The sequence below is a fragment of the Pseudophryne corroboree genome, unplaced genomic scaffold (assembly GCF_028390025.1).
Source record: "Pseudophryne corroboree isolate aPseCor3 unplaced genomic scaffold, aPseCor3.hap2 scaffold_449, whole genome shotgun sequence".
NCBI classification, from domain to species: domain Eukaryota; kingdom Metazoa; phylum Chordata; class Amphibia; order Anura; family Myobatrachidae; genus Pseudophryne; species Pseudophryne corroboree.
In genome coordinates this window covers 169,844-188,605 of record NW_026970071.1, presented here as the reverse complement: position 1 = coordinate 188,605, position 18,762 = coordinate 169,844, and the positions used below count along the sequence as shown (strand labels likewise).

The 18,762-nt window shown below is 36.4% G+C and overlaps 4 non-coding genes across 4 annotated transcripts; all 4 read left to right on the top strand.

Annotated features, from left to right (window-relative positions):
* The first annotated feature begins 16,629 nt into the window (after positions 1 to 16,629).
* On the top strand, positions 16,630 to 16,793 carry LOC135026839 (U1 spliceosomal RNA). Its single transcript, XR_010223415.1, has one exon. It is a non-coding gene; the product is annotated as a U1 spliceosomal RNA (small nuclear RNA).
* Positions 16,794 to 16,945: 152 nt separating this feature from the next.
* LOC135026745 (U1 spliceosomal RNA) lies at positions 16,946 to 17,108 on the top strand. The gene has a single exon (XR_010223331.1). It is a non-coding gene; the product is annotated as a U1 spliceosomal RNA (small nuclear RNA).
* A 674-nt stretch (positions 17,109 to 17,782) lies between these two features.
* LOC135026704 (U1 spliceosomal RNA) lies at positions 17,783 to 17,946 on the top strand. Its single transcript, XR_010223292.1, has one exon. It is a non-coding gene; the product is annotated as a U1 spliceosomal RNA (small nuclear RNA).
* A 152-nt stretch (positions 17,947 to 18,098) lies between these two features.
* LOC135026758 (U1 spliceosomal RNA) lies at positions 18,099 to 18,261 on the top strand. The gene has a single exon (XR_010223343.1). It is a non-coding gene; the product is annotated as a U1 spliceosomal RNA (small nuclear RNA).
* The last annotated feature ends 501 nt before the right edge of the window (positions 18,262 to 18,762 follow it).

Below are 18,762 nucleotides of genomic sequence, written 5' to 3'. Positions count from 1 at the left end.
TACTTAAACATCACCAAAATCTGATCACAAGGTCAATTACGTCCCTGGGTGGGATTGAACCACCAACCTTTTGGTTAATAGCCTTACACACTAACTGATTGCGCCACCGCGACACTTTGCAAAAGTACATACTGACAAAGGCTAATAAGCATTCATCTAGAACGATTCCTAGAAACATTTTAAAAAGTCAATAATGTGGAGAGTTTTTGTATGATGTTTCTTCCATCAACCAATGAAGAAACACATTGGTACTTTCCCATGATGAGTGAGTGCTTCAGGATCTCTTGCACTTACATGTGCAGCAGAGTACTGTAATGGAAGCATGCTGGGTCCATAACCCAGAGGTAGGCAGATTGAAACTAACCTCTGCTATATGCATTTTTTTTTTGTTAATTAAAGTAATCCAAAACTGGGATTGATATTTTTGCTCTTTTATTTTTACTTAAAGTACAATAACTTTTACCATTTTAATTTGTTTTAATAGTATATTGACAGTATTGTTTTCTTTCAAAAATCCAATTAATTTTCTTTACCCGATTATTAAAATGGTAATTGACAAAAACAAACTACATTGTCACCAGAAGAGCAATACAAAATGTACAAGTGATATATTAAAATCATCTTTCCAGCTTGAATTTCAATGATGCATTGGGGCAACGATTTTGTGAGAAACATCTTCACCCTTAAATAAAGATTTTCTTAATTCCTTACCTGTGTGCTAATTAGATATCACCTTGTTTTCACATTAAACAGACTTCCACATGAGAAAGCAGCAAGGATGCAGTGGCGTTAATGTTTCCTGGTGTCAACCTGTATTATTTCAGTAGATATTGAAATGAGGATGCATCTTGCTGCCTTTCCAATGAAGCAAGTTTAATTTAGTAATAGGTGAAAAACCATCCCTACAAAGATGTTAATCAGATACTTGGCTTTGTGGACACTTTTCAGAGAACAAATTTGTTAGCATAAAAATAAAGCCAGAAAATGAAGAGCTGTTTAATCAGTCAATTGGATTTTTTTGCCAGCATATTTCTTTTTCTCTGCAACCCACTGCTAAATTGTGCTTCCTAGCTGTTTTTATAAAATCACTGAATCAAATCTAACTCTGATTACATCAGAGAAGGCCAGGTACCCTACACCATAACAGGGGTTTTCGAAATTTTGACTTGTCTACTTAAATATCACCAAAATCTGATCACAAGGTCAATTACGTCCCTGGGTGGGATTGAACCACCAACCTTTTGATTAATAGCTGAACACACTAACCGATTGCGCCACAGAGACACTTTGCAAAAAGTACATACTGACAAAGACTAATAAGCATTCATCTAGAACGTTTCCTAGAAAAACTTTAAAAAGTCAATAATCTGGAGAGTTTTTGTAAGATGTTTCTTCCAGCAACCAATGAAGAAACACATTGGTACTTTCGCATGATGAGTGAGTGCTTCAGGATCTCTTGCACTTACATGTGCAGCAGAGTACTGCACTGGAAGCATGCTGGGCCCATAACCCAGAGGTAGGCAGATTGAAACTATCCTTTGCTATATGCATTTTTTTTTTGTTCATTAAAGTAATCCAAAACTGGGATTGATATTTTAGCTTTTATTTTTACTTAAAGTACAATAACTTTTACCATTTTAATTTGTTTTAATAGTATATTGACAGTATTGTTTTCTTTCAAAAATCCAATTAATTTTCTTTACCCGATTATTAAAATGGTAATTGACAAAAACAAACTACATTGTCACCAGAAGAGCAATACAAAATGTACAAGTGATATATTAAAATCATCTTTCCAGCTTGAATTTCAATGATGCATTGGGGCAACGATTTTGTGAGAAACATCTTCACCCTTAAATAAAGATTTTCTTAATTCCTTACCTGTGTGCTAATTAGATATCACCTTGTTTTCACATTAAACAGACTTCCACATGAGAAAGCAGCAAGGATGCAGTGGCGTTAATGTTTCCTGGTGTCAACCTGTATTATTTCAGTAGATATTGAAATGAGGATGCATCTTGCTGCCTTTCCAATGAAGCAAGTTTAATTTAGTAATAGGTGAAAAACCATCACTACAAATATGTTAATCAGATACTTGGCTTTGTGGACACTTTTCAGAGAACAAATTAGTTAGCATAAAAATAAAGCCAGAAAATGAAGAGCTGTTTAATCACTCAATTGGATTTTTCTGCCAGCATATTTCTTTTTCTCTGCAACCCACTGCTAAATTGTGCTTCCTAGCTGTTTTTATAAAATCACTGAATCAAATCTAACTCTGATTACATCAGAGAAGGCCAGGTACCCTACACCATAACAGGGGGTTTGAAATTTTGACTTGTCTACTTAAAGATCACCAAAATCTGATAACAAGGTCAATTAAGTCCCTGGGTGGGATTGAACCACCAACCTTTTGGTTAATAGCCTTACACACTAACTGATTGCGCCACAGCGACACTTTGCAAAACTATATACTGACAAAGGCTAATAAGCATTCATCTAGAACGATTCCTAGAAACATTTTAAAAAGTCAATAATGTGGAGAGTTTTTGTAAGATGTTTCTTCCATCAACCAATGAAGAAACACATTGGTACTTTCCCATGATGAGTGAGTGCTTCAGGATCTCTTGCACTTACATGTGCAGCAGAGTACTGTAATGGAAGCATGCTGGGTCCATAACCCAGAGGTAGGCAGATTGAAACTATCCTCTGCTATATGCATTTTTTTTGTTAATTAAAGTAATCCAAAACTGGGATTGATATTTTTGCTCTTTTATTTTTACTTAAAGTACAATAACTTTTACCATTTTAATTTGTTTTAATAGTATATTGACAGTATTGTTTTCTTTCAAAAATCCAATTAATTTTCTTTACCCGATTATTAAAATGGTAATTGACAAAAACAAACTACATTGTCACCAGAAGAGCAATACAAAATGTACAAGTGATATATTAAAATCATCTTTCCAGCTTGAATTTCAATGATGCATTGGGGCAACGATTTTGTGAGAAACATCTTCACCCTTAAATAAAGATTTTCTTAATTCCTTACCTGTGTGCTAATTAGATATCACCTTGTTTTCACATTAAACAGACTTCCACATGAGAAAACAGCAAAGATGCAGTGGCGTTAATGTTTCCTGGTGTCAACCTGTATTATTTCCGTAGATATTGAAATGAGGATGCATCTTGCTGCCTTTCCAATGAAGCAAGTTTAATTTAGTAATAGGTGAAAAACCATCCCTACAAAGATGTTAATCAGATACTTGGCTTTGTGGACACTTTTCAGAGAACAAATTTGTTATCATAAAAATAAAGCCAGAAAATGAAGAGCTGTTTAATCACTCAATTGGATTTTTCTGCCAGCATTTTTCTTTTTCTCTGCAACCCACTGCTAAATTGTGCTTCCTAGCTGATTTTTTATAAAATCACTTAATCAAATCTAACTCTGATTACATCAGAGAAGGCCAGGTACCCTACACCATAAGAGGGGGTTTGCAATTTTGACTTGTCTACTTAAATATCACCAAAATCTGATCACAAGGTCAATTACGTCCCTGGGTGGGATTGAACCACCAACCTTTTGACTAATAGCTGAACACACTAACCGATTGCGCCACAGAGACACTTTGCAAAAAGTCCATACTGACAAAGACTAATAAGCATTCATCTAGAACGTTTCCTAGAAAAACTTTAAAAAGTCAATAATCTGGAGAGTTTTTGTAAGATGTTTCTTCCAGCAACCAATGAAGAAACACATTGGTACTTTCCCATGATGAGTGAGTGCTTCAGGATCTCTTGCACTTACATGTGCAGCAGAGTACTGTAATGGAAGCATGCTGGGTCCATAACCCAGAGGTAGGCAGATTGAAACTATCCTCTGCTATATGCATTTTTTTTTTGTTAATTAAAGTAATCCAAAACTGGGATTGATATTTTTGCTCTTTTATTTTTACTTAAAGTACAATAACTTTTACCATTTTAATTTGTTTTAATAGTATATTGACAGTATTGTTTTCTTTCAAAAATCCAATTAATTTTCTTTACCCGATTATTAAAATGGTAATTGACAAAAGCAAACTACATTGTCACCAGAAGAGCAATACAAAATGTACAAGTGATATATTAAAATCATCTTTCCAGCTTGAATTTCAATGATGCATTGGGGCAACGATTTTGTGAGAAACATCTTCACCCTTAAATAAAGATTTTCTTAATTCCTTACCTGTGTGCTAATTAGATATCACCTTGTTTTCACATTAAACAGACTTCCACATGAGAAAGCAGCAAGGATGCAGTGGCGTTAATGTTTCCTGGTGTCAACCTGTATTATTTCAGTAGATATTGAAATGAGAATGCATCTTGCTGCCTTTCCAATGAAGCAAGTTTAATTTAGTAATAGGTGAAAAACCATCCCTACAAAGATGTTAATCAGATACTTGGCTTTGTGGACACTTTTCAGAGAACAAATTTGTTAGCATAAAAATAAAGCCAGAAAATGAAGAGCTGTTTAATCAGTCAATTGGATTTTTTTGCCAGCATATTTCTTTTTCTCTGCAACCCACTGCTAAATTGTGCTTCCTAGCTGTTTTTATAAAATCACTGAATCAAATCTAACTCTGATTACATCAGAGAAGGCCAGGTACCCTACACCATAACAGGGGTTTTCGAAATTTTGACTTGTCTACTTAAATATCACCAAAATCTGATCACAAGGTCAATTACGTCCCTGGGTGGGATTGAACCACCAACCTTTTGATTAATAGCTGAACACACTAACCAATTGCGCCACAGAGACACTTTGCAAAAAGTACATACTGACAAAGACTAATAAGCATTCATCTAGAACGTTTCCTAGAAAAACTTTAAAAAGTCAATAATCTGGAGAGTTTTTGTAAGATGTTTCTTCCAGCAACCAATGAAGAAACACATTGGTACTTTCGCATGATGAGTGAGTGCTTCAGGATCTCTTGCACTTACATGTGCAGCAGAGTACTGCACTGGAAGCATGCTGGGCCCATAACCCAGAGGTAGGCAGATTGAAACTATCCTTTGCTATATGCATTTTTTTTTTGTTCATTAAAGTAATCCAAAACTGGGATTGATATTTTAGCTTTTATTTTTACTTAAAGTACAATAACTTTTACCATTTTAATTTGTTTTAATAGTATATTGACAGTATTGTTTTCTTTCAAAAATCCAATTAATTTTCTTTACCCGATTATTAAAATGGTAATTGACAAAAACAAACTACATTGTCACCAGAAGAGCAATACAAAATGTACAAGTGATATATTTAAATCATCTTTCCAGCTTGAATTTCAATGATGCATTGGGGCAACGATTTTGTGAGAAACATCTTCACCCTTAAATAAAGATTTTCTTAATTCCTTACCTGTGTGCTAATTAGATATCACCTTGTTTTCACATTAAACAGACTTCCACATGAGAAAGCAGCAAGGATGCAGTGGCGTTAATGTTTCCTGGTGTCAACCTGTATTATTTCAGTAGATATTGAAATGAGGATGCATCTTGCTGCCTTTCCAATGAAGCAAGTTTAATTTAGTAATAGGTGAAAAACCATCACTACAAATATGTTAATCAGATACTTGGCTTTGTGGACACTTTTCAGAGAACAAATTAGTTAGCATAAAAATAAAGCCAGAAAATGAAGAGCTGTTTAATCACTCAATTGGATTTTTCTGCCAGCATATTTCTTTTTCTCTGCAACCCACTGCTAAATTGTGCTTCCTAGCTGTTTTTATAAAATCACTGAATCAAATCTAACTCTGATTACATCAGAGAAGGCCAGGTACCCTACACCATAACAGGGGGTTTGAAATTTTGACTTGTCTACTTAAAGATCACCAAAATCTGATAACAAGGTCAATTAAGTCCCTGGGTGGGATTGAACCACCAACCTTTTGGTTAATAGCCTTACACACTAACTGATTGCGCCACAGCGACACTTTGCATAACTATATACTGACAAAGGCTAATAAGCATTCATCTAGAACGATTCCTAGAAACATTTTAAAAAGTCAATAATGTGGAGAGTTTTTGTAAGATGTTTCTTCCATCAACCAATGAAGAAACACATTGGTACTTTCCCATGATGAGTGAGTGCTTCAGGATCTCTTGCACTTACATGTGCAGCAGAGTACTGTAATGGAAGCATGCTGGGTCCATAACCCAGAGGTAGGCAGATTGAAACTATCCTCTGCTATATGCATTTTTTTTGTTAATTAAAGTAATCCAAAACTGGGATTGATATTTTTGCTCTTTTATTTTTACTTAAAGTACAATAACTTTTACCATTTTAATTTGTTTTAATAGTATATTGACAGTATTGTTTTCTTTCAAAAATCCAATTAATTTTCTTTACCCGATTATTAAAATGGTAATTGACAAAAACAAACTACATTGTCACCAGAAGAGCAATACAAAATGTACAAGTGATATATTAAAATCATCTTTCCAGCTTGAATTTCAATGATGCATTGGGGCAACGATTTTGTGAGAAACATCTTCACCCTTAAATAAAGATTTTCTTAATTCCTTACCTGTGTGCTAATTAGATATCACCTTGTTTTCACATTAAACAGACTTCCACATGAGAAAACAGCAAAGATGCAGTGGCGTTAATGTTTCCTGGTGTCAACCTGTATTATTTCCGTAGATATTGAAATGAGGATGCATCTTGCTGCCTTTCCAATGAAGCAAGTTTAATTTAGTAATAGGTGAAAAACCATCCCTACAAAGATGTTAATCAGATACTTGGCTTTGTGGACACTTTTCAGAGAACAAATTTGTTATCATAAAAATAAAGCCAGAAAATGAAGAGCTGTTTAATCACTCAATTGGATTTTTCTGCCAGCATTTTTCTTTTTCTCTGCAACCCACTGCTAAATTGTGCTTCCTAGCTGATTTTTTATAAAATCACTTAATCAAATCTAACTCTGATTACATCAGAGAAGGCCAGGTACCCTACACCATAAGAGGGGGTTTGCAATTTTGACTTGTCTACTTAAATATCACCAAAATCTGATCACAAGGTCAATTACGTCCCTGGGTGGGATTGAACCACCAACCTTTTGACTAATAGCTGAACACACTAACCGATTGCGCCACAGAGACACTTTGCAAAAAGTCCATACTGACAAAGACTAATAAGCATTCATCTAGAACGTTTCCTAGAAAAACTTTAAAAAGTCAATAATCTGGAGAGTTTTTGTAAGATGTTTCTTCCAGCAACCAATGAAGAAACACATTGGTACTTTCCCATGATGAGTGAGTGCTTCAGGATCTCTTGCACTTACATGTGCAGCAGAGTACTGTAATGGAAGCATGCTGGGTCCATAACCCAGAGGTAGGCAGATTGAAACTATCCTCTGCTATATGCATTTTTTTTTTGTTAATTAAAGTAATCCAAAACTGGGATTGATATTTTTGCTCTTTTATTTTTACTTAAAGTACAATAACTTTTACCATTTTAATTTGTTTTAATAGTATATTGACAGTATTGTTTTCTTTCAAAAATCCAATTAATTTTCTTTACCCGATTATTAAAATGGTAATTGACAAAAGCAAACTACATTGTCACCAGAAGAGCAATACAAAATGTACAAGTGATATATTAAAATCATCTTTCCAGCTTGAATTTCAATGATGCATTGGGGCAACGATTTTGTGAGAAACATCTTCACCCTTAAATAAAGATTTTCTTAATTCCTTACCTGTGTGCTAATTAGATATCACCTTGTTTTCACATTAAACAGACTTCCACATGAGAAAGCAGCAAGGATGCAGTGGCGTTAATGTTTCCTGGTGTCAACCTGTATTATTTCAGTAGATATTGAAATGAGGATGCATCTTGCTGCCTTTCCAATGAAGCAAGTTTAATTTAGTAATAGGTGAAAAACCATCACTACAAATATGTTAATCAGATACTTGGCTTTGTGGACACTTTTCAGAGAACAAATTAGTTAGCATAAAAATAAAGCCAGAAAATGAAGAGCTGTTTAATCACTCAATTGGATTTTTCTGCCAGCATATTTCTTTTTCTCTGCAACCCACTGCTAAATTGTGCTTCCTAGCTGTTTTTATAAAATCACTGAATCAAATCTAACTCTGATTACATCAGAGAAGGCCAGGTACCCTACACCATAACAGGGGGTTTGAAATTTTGACTTGTCTACTTAAAGATCACCAAAATCTGATAACAAGGTCAATTAAGTCCCTGGGTGGGATTGAACCACCAACCTTTTGGTTAATAGCCTTACACACTAACTGATTGCGCCACAGCGACACTTTGCAAAACTATATACTGACAAAGGCTAATAAGCATTCATCTAGAACGATTCCTAGAAACATTTTAAAAAGTCAATAATGTGGAGAGTTTTTGTAAGATGTTTCTTCCATCAACCAATGAAGAAACACATTGGTACTTTCCCATGATGAGTGAGTGCTTCAGGATCTCTTGCACTTACATGTGCAGCAGAGTACTGTAATGGAAGCATGCTGGGTCCATAACCCAGAGGTAGGCAGATTGAAACTATCCTCTGCTATATGCATTTTTTTTGTTAATTAAAGTAATCCAAAACTGGGATTGATATTTTTGCTCTTTTATTTTTACTTAAAGTACAATAACTTTTACCATTTTAATTTGTTTTAATAGTATATTGACAGTATTGTTTTCTTTCAAAAATCCAATTAATTTTCTTTACCCGATTATTAAAATGGTAATTGACAAAAACAAACTACATTGTCACCAGAAGAGCAATACAAAATGTACAAGTGATATATTAAAATCATCTTTCCAGCTTGAATTTCAATGATGCATTGGGGCAACGATTTTGTGAGAAACATCTTCACCCTTAAATAAAGATTTTCTTAATTCCTTACCTGTGTGCTAATTAGATATCACCTTGTTTTCACATTAAACAGACTTCCACATGAGAAAACAGCAAAGATGCAGTGGCGTTAATGTTTCCTGGTGTCAACCTGTATTATTTCCGTAGATATTGAAATGAGGATGCATCTTGCTGCCTTTCCAATGAAGCAAGTTTAATTTAGTAATAGGTGAAAAACCATCCCTACAAAGATGTTAATCAGATACTTGGCTTTGTGGACACTTTTCAGAGAACAAATTTGTTATCATAAAAATAAAGCCAGAAAATGAAGAGCTGTTTAATCACTCAATTGGATTTTTCTGCCAGCATTTTTCTTTTTCTCTGCAACCCACTGCTAAATTGTGCTTCCTAGCTGATTTTTTATAAAATCACTTAATCAAATCTAACTCTGATTACATCAGAGAAGGCCAGGTACCCTACACCATAAGAGGGGGTTTGCAATTTTGACTTGTCTACTTAAATATCACCAAAATCTGATCACAAGGTCAATTACGTCCCTGGGTGGGATTGAACCACCAACCTTTTGACTAATAGCTGAACACACTAACCGATTGCGCCACAGAGACACTTTGCAAAAAGTCCATACTGACAAAGACTAATAAGCATTCATCTAGAACGTTTCCTAGAAAAACTTTAAAAAGTCAATAATCTGGAGAGTTTTTGTAAGATGTTTCTTCCAGCAACCAATGAAGAAACACATTGGTACTTTCCCATGATGAGTGAGTGCTTCAGGATCTCTTGCACTTACATGTGCAGCAGAGTACTGTAATGGAAGCATGCTGGGTCCATAACCCAGAGGTAGGCAGATTGAAACTATCCTCTGCTATATGCATTTTTTTTTTGTTAATTAAAGTAATCCAAAACTGGGATTGATATTTTTGCTCTTTTATTTTTACTTAAAGTACAATAACTTTTACCATTTTAATTTGTTTTAATAGTATATTGACAGTATTGTTTTCTTTCAAAAATCCAATTAATTTTCTTTACCCGATTATTAAAATGGTAATTGACAAAAGCAAACTACATTGTCACCAGAAGAGCAATACAAAATGTACAAGTGATATATTAAAATCATCTTTCCAGCTTGAATTTCAATGATGCATTGGGGCAACGATTTTGTGAGAAACATCTTCACCCTTAAATAAAGATTTTCTTAATTCCTTACCTGTGTGCTAATTAGATATCACCTTGTTTTCACATTAAACAGACTTCCACATGAGAAAGCAGCAAGGATGCAGTGGCGTTAATGTTTCCTGGTGTCAACCTGTATTATTTCAGTAGATATTGAAATGAGGATGCATCTTGCTGCCTTTCCAATGAAGCAAGTTTAATTTAGTAATAGGTGAAAAACCATCACTACAAATATGTTAATCAGATACTTGGCTTTGTGGACACTTTTCAGAGAACAAATTAGTTAGCATAAAAATAAAGCCAGAAAATGAAGAGCTGTTTAATCACTCAATTGGATTTTTCTGCCAGCATATTTCTTTTTCTCTGCAACCCACTGCTAAATTGTGCTTCCTAGCTGTTTTTATAAAATCACTGAATCAAATCTAACTCTGATTACATCAGAGAAGGCCAGGTACCCTACACCATAAGAGGGGGTTTGCAATTTTGACTTGTCTACTTAAATATCACCAAAATCTGATCACAAGGTCAATTACGTCCCTGGGTGGGATTGAACCACCAACCTTTTGATTAATAGCTGAACACACTAACCGATAGCGCCACAGATACACTTTGCAAAAAGTATATACTGACAAAGACTAATAAGCATTCATCTAGAACGTTTCCTAGAAAAACTTTAAAAAGTCAATAATCTGGAGAGTGTTTGTAAGATGTTTCTTCCAGCAACCAATGAAGAAACACATTGGTACTTTCGCATGATGAGTGAGTGCTTCAGGATCTCTTGCACTTACATGTGCAGCAGAGTACTGCAATGGAAGCATGCTGGGTCCATAACCCAGAGGTAGGCAGATTGAAACTATCCTTTGCTATATGCATTTTTTTTTGTTCATTAAAGTAATCCAAAACTGGGATTGATATTTTAGCTTTTATTTTTACTTAAAGTACAATAACTTTTACCATTTTAATTTGTTTTAATAGTATATTGACAGTATTGTTTTCTTTCAAAAATCCACTTAATTTTCTTTACCCTATTATTAAAATGGTAATTGACAAAAACAAACTACATTGTCACCAGAAGAGCAATACAAAATGTACAAGTGATATATTAAAATCATCTTTCCAGCTTGAATTTCAATGATGCATTGGGGCAACGATTTTGTGAGAAACATCTTCACCCTTAAATAAAGATTTTCTTAATTCCTTACCTGTGTGCTAATTAGATATCACCTTGTTTTCACATTAAACAGACTTCCACATGAGAAAGCAGCAAGGATGCAGTGGCGTTAATGTTTCCTGGTGTCAACCTGTATTATTTCAGTAGATATTGAAATGAGGATGCATCTTGCTGCCTTTCCAATGAAGCAAGTTTAATTTAGTAATAGGTGAAAAACCATCCCTACAAATATGTTAATCAGATACTTGGCTTTGTGGACACTTTTCAGAGAACAAATTAGTTAGCATAAAAATAAAGCCAGAAAATGAAGAGCTGTTTAATCACTCAATTGGATTTTTCTGCCAGCATTTTTCTTTTTCTCTGCAACCCACTGCTAAATTGTGCTTCCTAGCTGTTTTTATAAAATCACTGAATCAAATCTAACTCTGATTACATCAGAGAAGGCCAGGTACCCTACACCATAACAGGGGGTTTGAAATTTTGACTTGTCTACTTAAAGATCACCAAAATCTGATAACAAGGTCAATTAAGTCCCTGGGTGGGATTGAACCACCAACCTTTTGGTTAATAGCCTTACACACTAACTGATTGCGCCACCGCGACACTTTGCAAAAGTACATACTGACAAAGGCTAATAAGCATTCATCTAGAACGATTCCTAGAAACATTTTAAAAAGTCAATAATGTGGAGAGTTTTTGTATGATGTTTCTTCCATCAACCAATGAAGAAACACATTGGTACTTTCCCATGATGAGTGAGTGCTTCAGGATCTCTTGCACTTACATGTGCAGCAGAGTACTGTAATGGAAGCATGCTGGGTCCATAACCCAGAGGTAGGCAGATTGAAACTATCCTCTGCTATATGCATTTTTTTTTTGTTAATTAAAGTAATCCAAAACTGGGATTGATATTTTTGCTCTTTTATTTTTACTTAAAGTACAATAACTTTTACCATTTTAATTTGTTTTAATAGTATATTGACAGTATTGTTTTCTTTCAAAAATCCAATTAATTTTCTTTACCCGATTATTAAAATGGTAATTGACAAAAGCAAACTACATTGTCACCAGAAGAGCAATACAAAATGTACAAGTGATATATTAAAATCATCTTTCCAGCTTGAATTTCAATGATGCATTGGGGCAACGATTTTGTGAGAAACATCTTCACCCTTAAATAAAGATTTTCTTAATTCCTTACCTGTGTGCTAATTAGATATCACCTTGTTTTCACATTAAACCGACTTCCACATGAGAAAGCAGCAAGGATGCAGTGGCGTTAATGTTTCCTGGTGTCAACCTGTATTATTTCAGTAGAAATTGAAATGAGGATGCATCTTGCTGCCTTTCCAATGAAGCAAGTTTAATTTAGTAATAGGTGAAAAACCATCCCTACAAAGATGTTAATCAGATACTTGGCTTTGTGGACACTTTTCAGAGAACAAATTTGTTAGCATAAAAATAAAGCCAGAAAATGAAGAGCTGTTTAATCAGTCAATTGGATTTTTTTGCCAGCATATTTCTTTTTCTCTGCAACCCACTGCTAAATTGTGCTTCCTAGCTGTTTTTATAAAATCACTGAATCAAATCTAACTCTGATTACATCAGAGAAGGCCAGGTACCCTACACCATAACAGGGGTTTTCGAAATTTTGACTTGTCTACTTAAATATCACCAAAATCTGATCACAAGGTCAATTACGTCCCTGGGTGGGATTGAACCACCAACCTTTTGATTAATAGCTGAACACACTAACCGATTGCGCCACAGAGACACTTTGCAAAAAGTTCATACTGACAAAGACTAATAAGCATTCATCTAGAACGTTTCCTAGAAAAACTTTAAAAAGTCAATAATCTGGAGAGTTTTTGTAAGATGTTTCTTCCAGCAACCAATGAAGAAACACATTGGTACTTTCGCATGATGAGTGAGTGCTTCAGGATCTCTTGCACTTACATGTGCAGCAGAGTACTGCACTGGAAGCATGCTGGGCCCATAACCCAGAGGTAGGCAGATTGAAACTATCCTTTGCTATATGCATTTTTTTTTGTTCATTAAAGTAATCCAAAACTGGGATTGATATTTTAGCTTTTATTTTTACTTAAAGTACAATAACTTTTACCATTTTAATTTGTTTTAATAGTATATTGACAGTATTGTTTTCTTTCAAAAATCCAATTAATTTTCTTTACCCGATTATTAAAATGGTAATTGACAAAAACAAACTACATTGTCACCAGAAGAGCAATACAAAATGTACAAGTGATATATTAAAATCATCTTTCCAGCTTGAATTTCAATGATGCATTGGGGCAACGATTTTGTGAGAAACATCTTCACCCTTAAATAAAGATTTTCTTAATTCCTTACCTGTGTGCTAATTAGATATCACCTTGTTTTCACATTAAACAGACTTCCACATGAGAAAGCAGCAAGGATGCAGTGGCGTTAATGTTTCCTGGTGTCAACCTGTATTATTTCAGTAGATATTGAAATGAGGATGCATCTTGCTGCCTTTCCAATGAAGCAAGTTTAATTTAGTAATAGGTGAAAAACCATCACTACAAATATGTTAATCAGATACTTGGCTTTGTGGACACTTTTCAGAGAACAAATTAGTTAGCATAAAAATAAAGCCAGAAAATGAAGAGCTGTTTAATCACTCAATTGGATTTTTCTGCCAGCATATTTCTTTTTCTCTGCAACCCACTGCTAAATTGTGCTTCCTAGCTGTTTTTATAAAATCACTGAATCAAATCTAACTCTGATTACATCAGAGAAGGCCAGGTACCCTACACCATAACAGGGGGTTTGAAATTTTGACTTGTCTACTTAAAGATCACCAAAATCTGATCACAAGGTCAATTAAGTCCCTGGGTGGGATTGAACCCACCAACCTTTTGGTTAATAGCCTTACACACTAACTGATTGCGCCACAGCGACACTTTGCAAAACTATATACTGACAAAGGCTAATAAGCATTCATCTAGAACGATTCCTAGAAACATTTTAAAAAGTCAATAATGTGGAGAGTTTTTGTAAGATGTTTCTTCCATCAACCAATGAAGAAACACATTGGTACTTTCCCATGATGAGTGAGTGCTTCAGGATCTCTTGCACTTACATGTGCAGCAGAGTACTGTAATGGAAGCATGCTGGGTCCATAACCCAGAGGTAGGCAGATTGAAACTATCCTCTGCTATATGCATTTTTTTTGTTAATTAAAGTAATCCAAAACTGGGATTGATATTTTTGCTCTTTTATTTTTACTTAAAGTACAATAACTTTTACCATTTTAATTTGTTTTAATAGTATATTGACAGTATTGTTTTCTTTCAAAAATCCAATTAATTTTCTTTACCCGATTATTAAAATGGTAATTGACAAAAACAAACTACATTGTCACCAGAAGAGCAATACAAAATGTACAAGTGATATATTAAAATCATCTTTCCAGCTTGAATTTCAATGATGCATTGGGGCAACGATTTTGTGAGAAACATCTTCACCCTTAAATAAAGATTTTCTTAATTCCTTACCTGTGTGCTAATTAGATATCACCTTGTTTTCACATTAAACAGACTTCCACATGAGAAAACAGCAAAGATGCAGTGGCGTTAATGTTTCCTGGTGTCAACCTGTATTATTTCCGTAGATATTGAAATGAGGATGCATCTTGCTGCCTTTCCAATGAAGCAAGTTTAATTTAGTAATAGGTGAAAAACCATCCCTACAAAGATGTTAATCAGATACTTGGCTTTGTGGACACTTTTCAGAGAACAAATTTGTTATCATAAAAATAAAGCCAGAAAATGAAGAGCTGTTTAATCACTCAATTGGATTTTTCTGCCAGCATTTTTCTTTTTCTCTGCAACCCACTGCTAAATTGTGCTTCCTAGCTGATTTTTTATAAAATCACTTAATCAAATCTAACTCTGATTACATCAGAGAAGGCCAGGTACCCTACACCATAAGAGGGGGTTTGCAATTTTGACTTGTCTACTTAAATATCACCAAAATCTGATCACAAGGTCAATTACGTCCCTGGGTGGGATTGAACCACCAACCTTTTGACTAATAGCTGAACACACTAACCGATTGCGCCACAGAGACACTTTGCAAAAAGTCCATACTGACAAAGACTAATAAGCATTCATCTAGAACGTTTCCTAGAAAAACTTTAAAAAGTCAATAATCTGGAGAGTTTTTGTAAGATGTTTCTTCCAGCAACCAATGAAGAAACACATTGGTACTTTCGCATGATGAGTGAGTGCTTCAGGATCTCTTGCACTTACATGTGCAGCAGAGTACTGCAATGGAAGCATGCTGGGCCCATAACCCAGAGGTAGGCAGATTGAAACTATCCTTTGCTATATGCATTTTTTTTTTGTTCATTAAAGTAATCCAAAACTGGGATTGATATTTTAGCTTTTATTTTTACTTAAAGTACAATAACTTTTACCATTTTAATTTGTTTTAATAGTATATTGACAGTATTGTTTTCTTTCAAAAATCCACTTAATTTTCTTTACCCTATTATTAAAATGGTAATTGACAAAAACAAACTACATTGTCACCAGAAGAGCAATACAAAATGTACAAGTGATATATTAAAATCATCTTTCCAGCTTGAATTTCAATGATGCATTGGGGCAACGATTTTGTGAGAAACATCTTCACCCTTAAATAAAGATTTTCTTAATTCCTTACCTGTGTGCTAATTAGATATCACCTTGTTTTCACATTAAACAGACTTCCACATGAGAAAGCAGCAAGGATGCAGTGGCGTTAATGTTTCCTGGTGTCAACCTGTATTATTTCAGTAGATATTGAAATGAGGATGCATCTTGCTGCCTTTCCAATGAAGCAAGTTTAATTTAGTAATAGGTGAAAAACCATCCCTACAAATATGTTAATCAGATACTTGGCTTTGTGGACACTTTTCAGAGAACAAATTAGTTAGCATAAAAATAAAGCCAGAAAATGAAGAGCTGTTTAATCACTCAATTGGATTTTTCTGCCAGCATATTTCTTTTTCTCTGCAACCAACTGCTAAATTGTGCTTCCTAGCTGTTTTTATAAAATCACTGAATCAAATCTAACTCTGATTACATCAGAGAAGGCCAGGTACCCTACACCATAACAGGGGGTTTGAAATTTTGACTTGTCTACTTAAAGATCACCAAAATCTGATAACAAGGTCAATTAAGTCCCTGGGTGGGATTGAACCACCAACCTTTTGGTTAATAGCCTTACACACTAACTGATTGCGCCACAGCGACACTTTGCAAAAGTACATACTGACAAAGGCTAATAAGCATTCATCTAGAACGATTCCCTTGTGCTGCCTCAGTTGAATCTCCTTTACTTGACAGAGATGTGCCTGAGCAGCGGCCCTCCCCAGCCCTATCCCAAATCATACTTATTTTGCATAGGCGATACCATGGTCATGAAGATTGTTTTCCCAGGGTGAGGTTCATTCATTGCATTCTGGGTATGCTGACCCCTGTGATTTCCCCAAATGTGGGAAACTCGACTGCATTATTTGTTGTAGTGGGGGACTGTGTTTGTGTTTTCCTCTGGTCAGCTCTGGTAAAAGTCAGATTTCTTTGTCTCAGATCTTCCTCTAGCCTTGTTCTTCTTTCGAGAGTTCCCTTGTGCTGCCTCAGTTGGATCTCCTTCACTTGACAGGGGGGTGCCCGAGCAGCGACCCTCCCCAGCTCTAGCCCAACTCCTACTTACCTGCCAGGTGAGATACTATGATCATGAAGGTGCTTCTCCCAGGGCAAGGCTCACCCATTGCACTCTGGGTGTGCTGCCCCTGCGATTTCCCCAAATGTGGGAAACTTGACTGCAGAATTTGTGTTTCCCCTGGTCGGCTCTCGTATAATTCAGATCTCTTTGTCTCAGGTCTCTCTACAGCCTAGTTTGCTGTCTGTTTCCACTTCTTTTTTCTTGAGCCCCTCCCTTTTATACCCTTGTGCACTATCCTGACTTCTCCTCCTGTCTGCTTACTTTGTGCCTTCCAATGCACAATGCAAACTACAGGTAGTGCTGCAGGGCCCACACCCTTTTACTTGCCTTACAGAGCAGCTCTGGAGCTGTTACAGTGCCAAGCTGCTGCAAGAAATCAGCTTGAATGCTTCAGGGGCTGGGGCATGGCCAACATGAGACCCACACCGAAGGAGGGTGGGGGTGTTTCATGCAAACTAAGGGTCATCCAAGCACCGCAAAAGGCCGCCATGCCCTGCACGCCCCTTTTCTCTTTTCATATGCAGACGAGGGTTGAAGCCAACTTTGACCCACTGCTTGGATGACATCACCATATGCAAATCCATCTGCGGCAGGCCTTCCCCCAGGAATGCTTGCACTAGTTGTTGCATTTGGTTTGTTGTTTGGGGGTGCTTCAGTATTAGGCAGCCTTCTGCCCTCCCATGTTCATCTGAAAATATGTGTTCTCCCTGCAGTTGTTGTCCCCAGATGAGAGTTCCCTTGTGCTGCCTCAGTTGAATCTCCTTTACTTGACAGAGATGTGCCTGAGCAGCGGCCCTCCCCAGCCCTATCCCAAATCATACTTATTTTGCATATGAGATACCATGGTCATGAAGATTATTCTCCCAGGGTGAGGTTCATTCATTGCATTCTGGGTATGCTGACCCCTGTGATTTCCCCAAATGTGGGTAACTCGACTGCATTATTTGTGGTAGTGGGGGACTGTGTTTGTGTTTTCCTCTGGTCAGCTCTGGTAAAAGTCAGATTTCTTTGTTTCAGATCTTCCTCTAGCCTTGTTCTTCTTTCGAGAGTTCCCTTGTGCTGCCTCAGTTGGATCTCCTTCACTTGACAGGGGGGTGCCCGAGCAGCGACCTTCCCCAGCTCAAGCCCAACTCCTACTTACCTGCCAGGTGAGATACTATGATCATGAAGGTGCATCTTCCAGGGCAAGGCTCACCCATTGCACTCTGGGTGTGCTGCCCCTGCGATTTCCCCAAATGTGGGAAACTTGACTGCATAATTTGTGTTTCCCCTGGTCGGCTCTCGTATAATTCAGATCTCTTTGTCTCAGGTCTCTCTCCAGCCTAGTTTGCTGTCTGTTTCCACTTCTTTTTTCTTGAGCCCCTCCCTTTTATACCCTTGTGCACTATCCTGATTTCTCCTCCTGTCTGCTTACTTTGTGCCTTCCAATGCACAATGCAAACTACACACCCTTTTACTTGCCTTACAGAGCAGCTCTGGAGCTGTTACAGTGCCAAGCTGCTGTAAGAAATCAGCTTGAATGCTTCAGGGGCTGGGGCATTGTCAACATGAGCCCCACACCGAAGGAGGGTGGGGGTGTTTAATGCGAACTAAGGGTCATCCAAGCGCCGCAAAAGGCCGCCATGCCCTGCATACCCCTTTTCTCTTTTCATATGCAGATGAGGGATCCAGCCAACTTTGGCCCACTGCTTGGATGACATCACCGTATGCAAATCCGTCTTCTGCAGAACTTCCCCCAGGAATGCTTGTACTAGTTGTTGCATTTGGTTTGTTGTTTGGGGGTGCTTCAGTATTAGG